At 33.2% G+C, this 11,326-nt stretch overlaps 1 long non-coding RNA gene across 1 annotated transcript; it reads left to right on the top strand.

Moving 5' to 3' along the window:
• Nucleotides 1-1,220: 1,220 nt before the first annotated feature.
• LOC130228516 (uncharacterized) lies at nt 1,221-5,660 on the top strand. Its single transcript, XR_008837769.1, has 5 exons — nt 1,221-1,302; nt 1,938-2,002; nt 2,255-2,331; nt 2,423-2,515; nt 5,602-5,660. It is a non-coding gene; the product is annotated as an uncharacterized LOC130228516 (long non-coding RNA).
• The last annotated feature ends 5,666 nt before the right edge of the window (nt 5,661-11,326 follow it).

The following is an 11,326-nucleotide window of genomic DNA, read 5'->3' as shown; positions in this document are numbered from 1 at the left end:
TCCAGTGCACTGTAAAAAGTAAAGGTGCTTCAAGTACTCTGTTGAGTATTCAAGGAACTTTAAAATGTATTTTAAGTGCCTCAAAGCTCTTTCTCTCAAAATGGGGTTCCTTGAGGAACCACTGACAGTCTTTGCAGTGCTTGCAGGACCCTTTTGCAGTAACTGGGATCCTACAAGCACTTTTTGTCAATACTGAGGTTCTGGAGTCACTGTTTCCTTACACTAAAACCTCGAAGCACTTTGAAAGTTATTGGAGGAACTCAATTTTCAAAAAAGAGTTACTGAAAGATCTATGAACTTATAAAATGGTTCCTGGTGGATCTCTCCTCTAAAAGCTAGCACTTAAAGGAACCTAGAGATTTTTTTTTTTGTCATAATTAAATAGACAATTGTGGAGACCAGAAAATGAGATGGATGTTCATTTACTTAATATTTACTTAGTTATTTGTGCTTTTAGAATTATATGAAATTTGGTGTTTTTTTTTTTTTTTTTTTTGTGTGTGTGGCACTCACTGTAAACACAAGAATATCAATGATTAGAGTCTAAATGTTAACTTGATTGCAGTTAGGAGGCTGACTGGGAAATTGTGAAAAAATGTGAAAATGTAAAAGTAATTTTGGAGGATAAAATACAAATGAGCCACAACTGAGGGAAAAAAGAGACAAAAACATGTACAGGCTTGTACAATTATGAAAATGATAATTATTATAGGGGACTAATTCAATTTTCTGTCACTTAACCTCATTAGACCCTTGAATTTTGACATTTAAAACAATAATAATAACAACAACAACTGCTGCAATAATAATATTAACAATAATAATAATAAATATTAAGCTATTATTATTATTATTATTATTATTGTTATTATTGTAATTTTTATAAAAATAGAACTATATAACACAGTTCTTCAAAAATCCACTTATGAAAAATATTTAAGATATTAATAAACTTAAGTATATAGGCTATGGGCTCTGGTTTACTATTAAAAAGTATTCCTCCAGTTTGTTTTGATAAACCAACAAAGATAACTAATGAATGCAGTATTTTGTAAATTTTTATTTTTCTGAATTAAATGTTTTTTTTTATCTGTTTCTTGGATTAATGGAATGGAATTAATTGTGTTGCCAAAAAAAAAAAAAATTAACCGGAACTAACAAAATAATATAAACATGAAGCGGACGCGCATCATCGTGCACGTGCATCGTGCACGCGCAGGTCGCAGAAGCGTTTTCAAATAGCGATTTGTAACGGCTATTTTCCTCCATTTCGTGACTGCTGTCATCTCTAACACACGGAAGGTGAGTAATTTGGCAAACTAAATATACAAATTAGATACAATTTGCACACAAATATCTACACTTACACGCATCATTATGTCGTGTAACCTGTTTTAGGAACGTCTCGCGAAGCGATTGCTGTTGTATAAGATTGGATAAACATTATTATTTTGCGATAATAACAATCGGCTGGATATACATAATCACTCAAATTACACGTCTACCTCACACAAATATAAATAATTTGATGTAAAATATTGGTTTATGTCGACATATTTTATTGTCATTGAACACGAAGCTTCCATGAAAGCCATTGCAAGCGACCGTCAATTTCAAATTAAACAGATAACGTTTTACATTCGTACTTATTAGACGGCTTTTTTCCACAAAAATATAATTATTTATTTATTGTCTCCCCTTACATATACAGTGTGTAGCAAGTGTCTTGAGCAGGGTTGCTTATATTATTTTCTAGCCGCGATGCTATCTAATATTCTTTCCTTATATTGTTTGTGAGTAATATTACGCATTTGTTATTATTTGCGTTTCTTAAACAGTTACCTGTGTGACAAATTGTGTCTAAGTTATGTACTTCAATACATTTTTTATTCATTCACACAAATAATGTACATAAAGCCTGCTTTTTTCCTTCTCAGAACATCCACATAAACCCTGACATTGTTCAGTATTCTCTCAAACAGCCGTTTGAGTCACCTCAAATGTAAGTATTTTTTTAAGTAACTAACTGAATTGGAAATAAATGTAAAAATACTTCATTTAACAAACAATATTATTTGATAATTATTATCCAGCTGGGTAACACTGAACTAATGACATTAAACTTTTAACCTTTTAAGGGTCTAAAATCACTCACTTATTTTCTCATTTGCTTGTTTCTGATGTATCCTTATTAGGTGTAAATCATTGTGACAGATATAGACTAGAAATTTAAAGTTTGCTGTATCAAATCCAGGTAGCAGAGGGCCAGATTGAAACGGTCCGATGCACTTCACTTGCAATGCTTTCTACTTACTGCTGTGGACATGAAAGGTTTGGCAGACTTTTTGCTCTGAATTAATGGCTATTAACATGGTGTGAAGAATAAAATCTGCTCTTTATTAACAATTGGAATCTTTTCTAGGATTGTCCTAGGCTTGCTCATGCTGATGGGCTGCACCACAGCAGTACTGTAGCTGAATTCCTGTCGGACAACATCTTCAGGATGCTTTGACTAGTAAGTGAAAATCCACATTTTAGCCATATAGACTTTTGCTCGTCCCACTTTAATCACATTAATGTATATCTGGCTAACTCCATAGAAACTGTCTGTTCCTCGTATTATTTGATCAAGAATTTAATTTACTATGTGTTCTAGAAAAAAAATCTATTAAAAATCAAACCAGAAAAATGGCAAATAAGTGAAAATACTTTTTTTTTTTAAGTTCGGTCTTCTAAACGTCAGGCCACTTGCACCTAAAGCACGTATTGTAAATGAACAAACAACAATCTTGATGCACTAATAATCCTAATCTTAATGTCTTACTGAAACCTGGCTTAAATAAAATGACTACAGTATGTTAGTGGGTAATAGTGGGTAATACATTTAAAATTAATAGTTGTTCAATTAAAATAATATTTATAAAGTGTCCACCAAATTATATATTTTTTACAGAGTAGTGAGTTAGTTAATACCACCTCACAAATAAACATGGTTTAAAGTAAATTAAAATTTTGTCATCATTTACCCACCTCTAATATGTTCCAAACCTGTTTGATTTTCTTTCTTTAATTGAGCGCAAAACATTATATTTTGATTAAAGCTGAACATTTTTAACTGTTAAAAATAAATTATAACCAGTATAACAAAAGTATGGATTGTGGTTATAGGTTTTCTGTTTTCAGTTCAACAGATGAAAGAAACTTAAACAGGATTGGAACAAGTGAAGGTTGAGTAAATGAAGACAGAATTAAATTTTTTGGGTGAACTGTCCCTTTAAAGTGGAAGTGAAGCACTCAGTCAAGTTTACATTCATTTGTAAATTGATTTCCAGTTTAGTGAAAATATAATAAACAAACTCGATTAATGTAACCATTATTGAAGAAAAGAGCATGTTTAACAATAGTTTATATTTTTAGAGCTAGGGTGCAGCTATTTTGAAATATCACTGTCTGACGTCACGAGGTTGGTTCCGTTCCCTCAGCTGAACAGATACAGTGGAAGTAATGGACTGAACACGGAGACTGGAAAGCCTTATTTAACACAATGCGTGAAGTTTTGGATGTGCATCACAGAGCTGGTGCAAATACAAGCATTACATTTACAGTTAAAGTCAGAATTATTAGCCCCACTTTGAATTTTTTTCTTCTTTTTTAAAATATTTCCCAAATGATGTTTAGCAGAGGAAGGAAATTTTCACAGTGTGTCTGATAATATTTTTTTCTTCTGGAGAAAGTCTTATTTGTTTTATTTCAGCTAGTATAAAAGCTGTTTTTACATTTTTTAAAGCCATTTTAAGGTCAAAATTATTAGCCCTTTTAGTTAATATTTTTTTGATAGTCTACAGAACAAATCATTGTTATACAATAACTTGCCTAATTACCCTAACCTTCCTAGTTACCCTAATTAACCTAGTTAAGCCTTTAAATGTCACTTTAAGCTGAATACTAGTGTTATGAAAAATATCTAGTAAAATATTATTTACTGTCATCATGGCAAACATAAAATAAAACAGTTATTAGAAATGCGTTATTAAAACTTATGTTTAGAAATGTGTTAAAAAATTTGGAAACTAGGGAAAAAAAATAAACAAGGGTGCTAATAATTCAATGGGGCTAATAATTCTGACTTGAACTGTATGTCCGAAACATAAAAATACATTTTTACATTTGTCTTTTATTACCGATAGTTTGATGTGCTTTGGTCCACTCACTGTATTATGATGCCTGACTGCCCTCAATGTCTTTACCAGATCTGGTACCTGACGTAATGGAGGCGGGTACTTTCACTTTTCACTATATAGCCCCTCACTTCTGTTCATGTTCAAACCAAACTAAGATCAGTGCCGTTTTTCACTTCACAGGTTTTTTCGTGCTTCATATTCAATGTTGAAAGATTATTGTAATCGTTGCATTAGTCTGAATGTAAATCACCGTGCCAGGCAGCGCTGCACCAGTGTGAGAGAGTAGACCAAAGCACATCAACTGAACAGTATTTAAAAAAAAAAAGAAAAATAGTAAACATAAAAAAAAATTATATTTTAGACACAAGTCTGTTCCTTGTATTTGTACCAGCTCTGCGATGCATGTCCACAACTTCACGCATTCTGTTAAATTAGGCTTTTCAGTCTTCATGTTCAGTCCATTATTTCCACAATATCAGTTCAGTTGAGGGAACGGAACCAACCCCGTGACGTCAGACACAGCGACATTCCAAAATAGCTGCACCCTAGCTCTAAAAACTACAGTAAAACATGACATTTTCTTCTAAATGGTTACATTAATCGAGTTTGTAAAATATATTTTCATTAAAGTAGAAAACAATTCGCAAAATAATGTAAACTTGACAGACTGCTTTACTTTCATTTATATATTTTACAAAACAAGACCAACTTTATATTAAGGCACCTTAACCACAGTACTTAAAGTTAAATTAATAATATAGTACAATGCACTTATTAAGTACTGTATATACATGTTTTTACATTGTATTATTGTAACAACTTATTGTTGAGCCCTGTAATATTAATTTCTGTATTTCAAAGGCCACTTAAATTTAGTCCAAAAACAATATTTGACCTTCATGCATAATTGATTTAAATTTTTAACTCATTTAATTTTCTCTTTATTTAATGTGTTTTTAATCACTTAATGGTTAATTTAAAAAAAAGCTAATAACTACAACCTGAATAAAATAACAATATCGCAAATGCAGTACACTCAAAATTATAGTGCATTATCTGTGTGAATGAGTGGGAAAATATGTGGGGTGCACTAAGGAGGAAGTGGTTTCAGACAGCTTTTGTGTTGTCTTATTTCTGCTTGTGCTCAGATATTTGAGAGGTTTACATTCTATGGATTTTGCCTTTATTGTTGTATATGGGCACTCTGCAAGCTGTGAAAAAAAATATCAATTTTTAAATTTATAATAATTGAGACATTTCCTAATTTGATTGATGTTTCCTTTTGTTATTCAGAAATGTTCTGCATATCTTTTGTGAATATGTCTTGATAAGTAAAAAAAAAAATGGCTCTGGGAATATTGTGAATTTCCTTTGTTTTCATAACTTCTCAGGTTAACTACTTTTTAATTTACTTTTATAGGGACACCTCCAATGTGAAGCAGTGGACAGCTAAAGATGTTGCTGGCTGTTATTGCTAGACATTATTTAAATTTGATTATTTGCATTAAAATGTATATTACATTATAATCATATTATGTGAATGTAATTGTGATGTATATTGATTAATAAAAGTAATTATTTATGAAAAATGCGATTTATATTTTTAAAAAATCTATAAACATAGATAGATAGATAGATAGATAGATAGATAGATAGATAGATAGATAGATAGATAGATAGATAGATAGATAGATAGATAGATAGATAGATAGATAGATAGATAGATAGATAGATAGATAGATGTCTATTGAATTTGTGATTAAACATGTTTGCACAAACCATAAATTAAGAGAGATAATAAAGAGAAAATAAAATGGTGCTTCAAAGCACTCATGGTGGTTCCTGGTCATTCTTAATAAGAGGGTTCCTCAGAGAACTGCTCCTTTTGAAATGGTGCCTAGAGGTTCTTTAGAGGGTTCCGCCGGCGTGGCAATGTAAAGAACCCCAAAAAGTGCCTCCATGAACCTTTCATTTTTACAGTGTTAATAAGAGGGTTCCTCCAGGAACCCTTGAAGTTCCTCAAAGAACTGCCCTTTTTTTAAATGGGGCCTAGAGGTTCTTTAGAGGGTTCCGCCGGTGTGGCAATGTGAAAAACCCCAAAAAGTGCCTCCAGGAACCTTTAATTTTTACAGTGTGGGCAGGCAGTTCTGTGGGAGAAAATGCCTTGTTGATGCCAGAGGTCAGAGGAGAATGGCCAGACTGGTTTGAAGGAAACTGAGTCTACATTTCGCACAGGCTCACCAAAATTGGACACTTTGGGTGTCCAATGGTACCAATGGTACTTTGGGCTCATTAGTACCAATTGAGCATTGGATCAACACCACAGTCTACCTGAGTATTGTTGCTGACCATCTCCATCCCTTTATGACCACAGTGTACCCATCTTCTAATGGCTACTTCCAGCAGGACAACGCTCCATGTCATAAAAGCATAAATCATCTCAGACTGGTCTGTATTCAAATGGCTTCCACAGTCACCAGATCTTAATCCAATAGAGCACCTTTGGGATGTGGTGAAACGGGAGATTCACATCATGGATGTGCAGCCGACAAATCTGCAGCAACTGTAAGTCAGTGATGCTATCACGTCAATATGGACAAAAACTCTGAGGAATTTTTCCAGTGCCTTGTTGAATCTGCGAAGTACTAAGGCAGTTCTGAACGCAAAAGGGGGTCCAATCCAGTACTATTAAGATGTACCTAATAAAGTGGCCGGTGAATGTATAGCAATATGGGTTTAATAGCAAGGGAATACATAAACTGAATGAGAATATGAATGAATTGTAAATCTTTTCATCTCAATAAAATGTATAAAAAATGCTTTTAACAGTTTTTCATTTTTAACCTTTTCTTAAATTATTTTATTAATATTCATTCATTCATTTTCTTTTTGGCTTAGTCTCTTTATTAATCTGGGGTCACGACAGCAGAATGACCCGCCAACGTATCCAGCATATGTTTTATGTAGCGGATGCTCTTCCAGCTGCAGCCCATCACTGGGAAACACCCATACACTTCCATTCAAACACATACACTACGGACAATTTAGCTTACCCAATTCACCTGTACTGCATGTTGGACTAGGGGGAAACCGGAGCACCCGGAGAAAACCCACGGGGAGAACATGCAAACTCCACACAGAAATGCCAACTGACCAAGCCGAGACTTGAACCAGCGACCTTGCTGTGAGGCGATCGTGCTACCCACTGCGTAGTGGGTAATAGAATTATTATTATATAATATTGTAATGTTTATATATATAAAATTATAATTAAATGTAACGCTATCAAAAGTGTTAACTTAATTTATATACTATTGTATTGATCATTCATTTTCCTTCAGTTTAGTCTCTTATTTATCAGAGGTCTTTACAGCGGAATGAACCGCCAATTATTCCAGCATATGTTTTACACAGCGGATGGTACTGGGAAACTCTCACAGTCACACACACATACACTGCTGCCAATTTACTTTATTCAATTCACCTGTACCCCATGTCTTTGGACTGTGAGGGAAATCGGAGCACCCAAAGGAAACCCACGCAAACATGGAGAGAACATGCCAACTCCACATAGAAATGCAAACTGACCCAGCAGGGACTCGGGAACCAGCAACCTTTTTACTGTGAGGTGACAACGCTACCCACTGAGCCACCGTGCCATTCTGTGTTGCTCATTTTTAGGTTTAATTTTTAATTTTATGACATTTTTATCATTCTGTTATGTTGTCATTTACAGTTGCTATTTAGAAATACTTTATTATATAGCAATATATGCCATGTTTAACCAATCTGAGTCAAGTATTCCGGAGGGCTGTGAAAATAATTTCAGTTATCAACTGGCTGATGGCAACTGGATCTAAAACGACACACAACACAACACCGGCGCATCGCACAGGGACATTCAGTACAAACATCTTTAAAGGTATAAACACACTTTCACACCTGTGCAATCCACACACACACTCAGACTTGCATGCTTTTATCCTCTTCGGGGGACATTTGAAAACAAGCATGTCTCATTGTTTTCTTGTAGTTCAGGAGAGACCTCAGTCCAGCCCGCTTTTTATCCGCGCATTTCACCATTTTTTCCTCCGATCTCAATACAGGTGCTCCATCCAAACTACCATGATGTAATCCAACTGTAATCCCAAACATCAAAGAGCACACAGCTGTCATGTGTCACAAACACACACACACAAACACACACAAACACACACACACACATACACTTCTTTAAAAGACTTGTGCAATGTGTGTTTGGCTAAAATTTGTTCCACACTCATTTCTGAGGAAAGAAGTCATTTTTAAAGGAGGTAGCGATTTTTATTAAAGCATTCATTCTGTTTATTTGTTTGTTTGTGCCTTTTGGCTCGGTGACAGACATTTTGACCATATGTTCAGCTTGAATAGGGCTTAAGACCTTCCTTTGACCTTTCTAAGTGTAGAAACAAACACATTTGCAAACACATATGCACACACACTCATATTAAATGTTAGATTGCAACAGACAACAATACAACAAATCGTACGTGTATTTATCTGTGATCACAGACAGATTCAACAAACTTATATGATACTGTTTGCCATTTTCATAAACTTGTATTATTATGTTAACAAAGCCTGTGTTGTTATAGAGATTCTCAATGCATATGCAAATATATGTGTTATATTAAAGCAGGTTTGCTATTGCATTTTAACATGCATTGTATATTTTAGATATAATTATATATCAATAGCCAGCTGCTGAGTAAAATGACTATAAGCTTCATGTTTAGATCCTTATTTTAGTTCTATTACTAGTTTTAGCATGTCCTCACAGCAGTAACACTAACTTATCTGTAGCCATTTTCCATCTTAATGTCAGTATCCTTAATAGTTATCTACACAAATGGTGCTTTTAATTACATGTTAAAGTTTGTAACCGTTGAAAATGTTAATTATGTTACTGGTCAAAGACGAGATGTCCATTTTTGATGTCTTCTTATTAAATCAACTTAAATGTACAAAAGTGATATACACAATGCACATATACATAAGGAAAGTTATATACAAAGAAGTTAAAGGTCAAGAGTTTCGTATGGTATCTTTTGAACAACTTTTGTGTAAATAAAATAATATCGAACAAAAACTTGGATGAACAGGGTATCTGCAGGGTCTTAAAAAGTCTTAAATCTTAAATGCAAAATTTTAAAATATTAAATCTTCTAAAATGTTGTGTTGTAGGTCTTAAATATTTTTTTTTGTCTTAATTTTACTACCCAATCTGGCCATTAACGGCCATACAATCACCAACAATTCCAATCTCAAAAAAAACTTTTAACTTAAAATAAAAAGTTAAAAGTTTTATTGAGAATGGAAATCTCTATTTATGTACTGCTGAAGATACTGACCTGACCTAGATTTTTATTAATAAATTATTATTATTATTGTAATATTAAATGTATTCATTTATAATCATTTTCATTTGGGAATGTGACAATCTTTTCCAACTGGGATATTCAATTAAAATTCTTAGCATTTAGCTCTGTATAAGCCTAACATTTCATTCATAATAAAGGTCTTAAAAATGTCTTACAAAGTCTTACATTTAACTTGGTGAAACCTGCAGAAACCCTGATGAAGCAATGCTCTCTCGTTTACATTAACAGAACAGAACTGACTTAGTCTGACATAAACATATTAAAATGGATTTGAAATATTTTAAGAGACTGGAAAAAAAATGTCTTGATGACAAATGAGTAAAATTAACTGTTTGAATTGTCAAGTACAAAGATTTATCCTTATAATGTCATCAAATAATTCCTGTTTTAAATATATTCCTGAGTAGATCATGCTGCCTTACATTTTAAGCTGAATCAAATGACCCTATGAGTCCTTTGAACTTATATTATGTTAACCTGACCTAAATCAGCTTGTGTAACATATAAAATTAAGTTGGAACATGATTAGCATTGTTTAATAAGTTACAATGAACTAAAAATATATGCTGTCATGACTAATTGATCATATCATTTTTACAGGGTAAACTAATACATATAAAGTAGGCATATATTAGTATAAACAAAAACTTTTGTTGTTTTAGTAGGTTTCTTGTAAAAGTAAATAAATACAGTTACACTGTAATGTGGTGGGGACATTTTAAGGCATGCATTTTTTAGTATTTTCTTCAACAGAACACAGGACAAGTAAATCTGAAATTCCAACCAGTGTGTTTGAGTTCTGGCCACTATGGGGCATTGTGTTTAAAGTTAGCGTTAGTTTGTTTGAGAGACGAATAAGGCCGACACTTAAATGTAAAATATATATATATATATATATATATATATATATATATATATATATATATATATATATATATATATATATATATATATATATATATATATATATATATATATATATTTGTTGGTTGATTGTTCGACTGATTTTGTATGAATTAATAAATTATTTAAAATGAGAGGATAAATGTCTGACTGAATGAGTAAACAAACCGTCTTTGCCGCCATGGTGTCCACTAAACGCGCATGAAGTACAACAGTGCCATCATGAGGCTGCTTCATTTAATGCACTAATATTCACGCAGACACTTACAGTAATAGCGCGTTTATACATTTCACATGAACTGATAACATCAATAATAATATGTAGATTCAAAAAACTGTTCTACGTTTAACCTCAGCAAACGTCTAGTAAATTCTCTGCTCAACAAGGAGCACAAGGTGTATCAAATCAATTGCTTGATATACTTGTGAAAACGTTCAAACAGCAGCAGTAAGATGGTTACTTTGAGTGCAGTTTTATTCGTTATGTAGCTACATTGTGTGTTTGTAGGCAGCAGTGTGTGTGTGTGTGTGTGTGCGTGCGTGCGTGCGTGCGTGTGTGTGTGTGTGCGTGCGTGTGTGTTTACACATTTGTAAGTGACCTCATATTCTCATTTTGTTTTCAGGGTTGCTGCATTTCCTTTGTTGCATGAGCTGAATGATTTAATGAACATCCAAGGGTGAGTCTGTAGTAAATATACATACTGTATATATCGATGCATGTGTCCTTGTACCTCAGCCATTGTAACTGAAGGTCTACATGTGAATCGAATGTAATGGGAACTACTTTTTGACCTCCACCCTTTGCCACACTCCACACACTAT

This window comes from Danio aesculapii, chromosome 5, assembly GCF_903798145.1.
Source record: "Danio aesculapii chromosome 5, fDanAes4.1, whole genome shotgun sequence".
NCBI lineage: Eukaryota > Metazoa > Chordata > Actinopteri > Cypriniformes > Danionidae > Danio > Danio aesculapii.
Note: the sequence above shows the minus strand (reverse complement) of the source record. Positions and strands in the feature narration are given on the sequence as shown.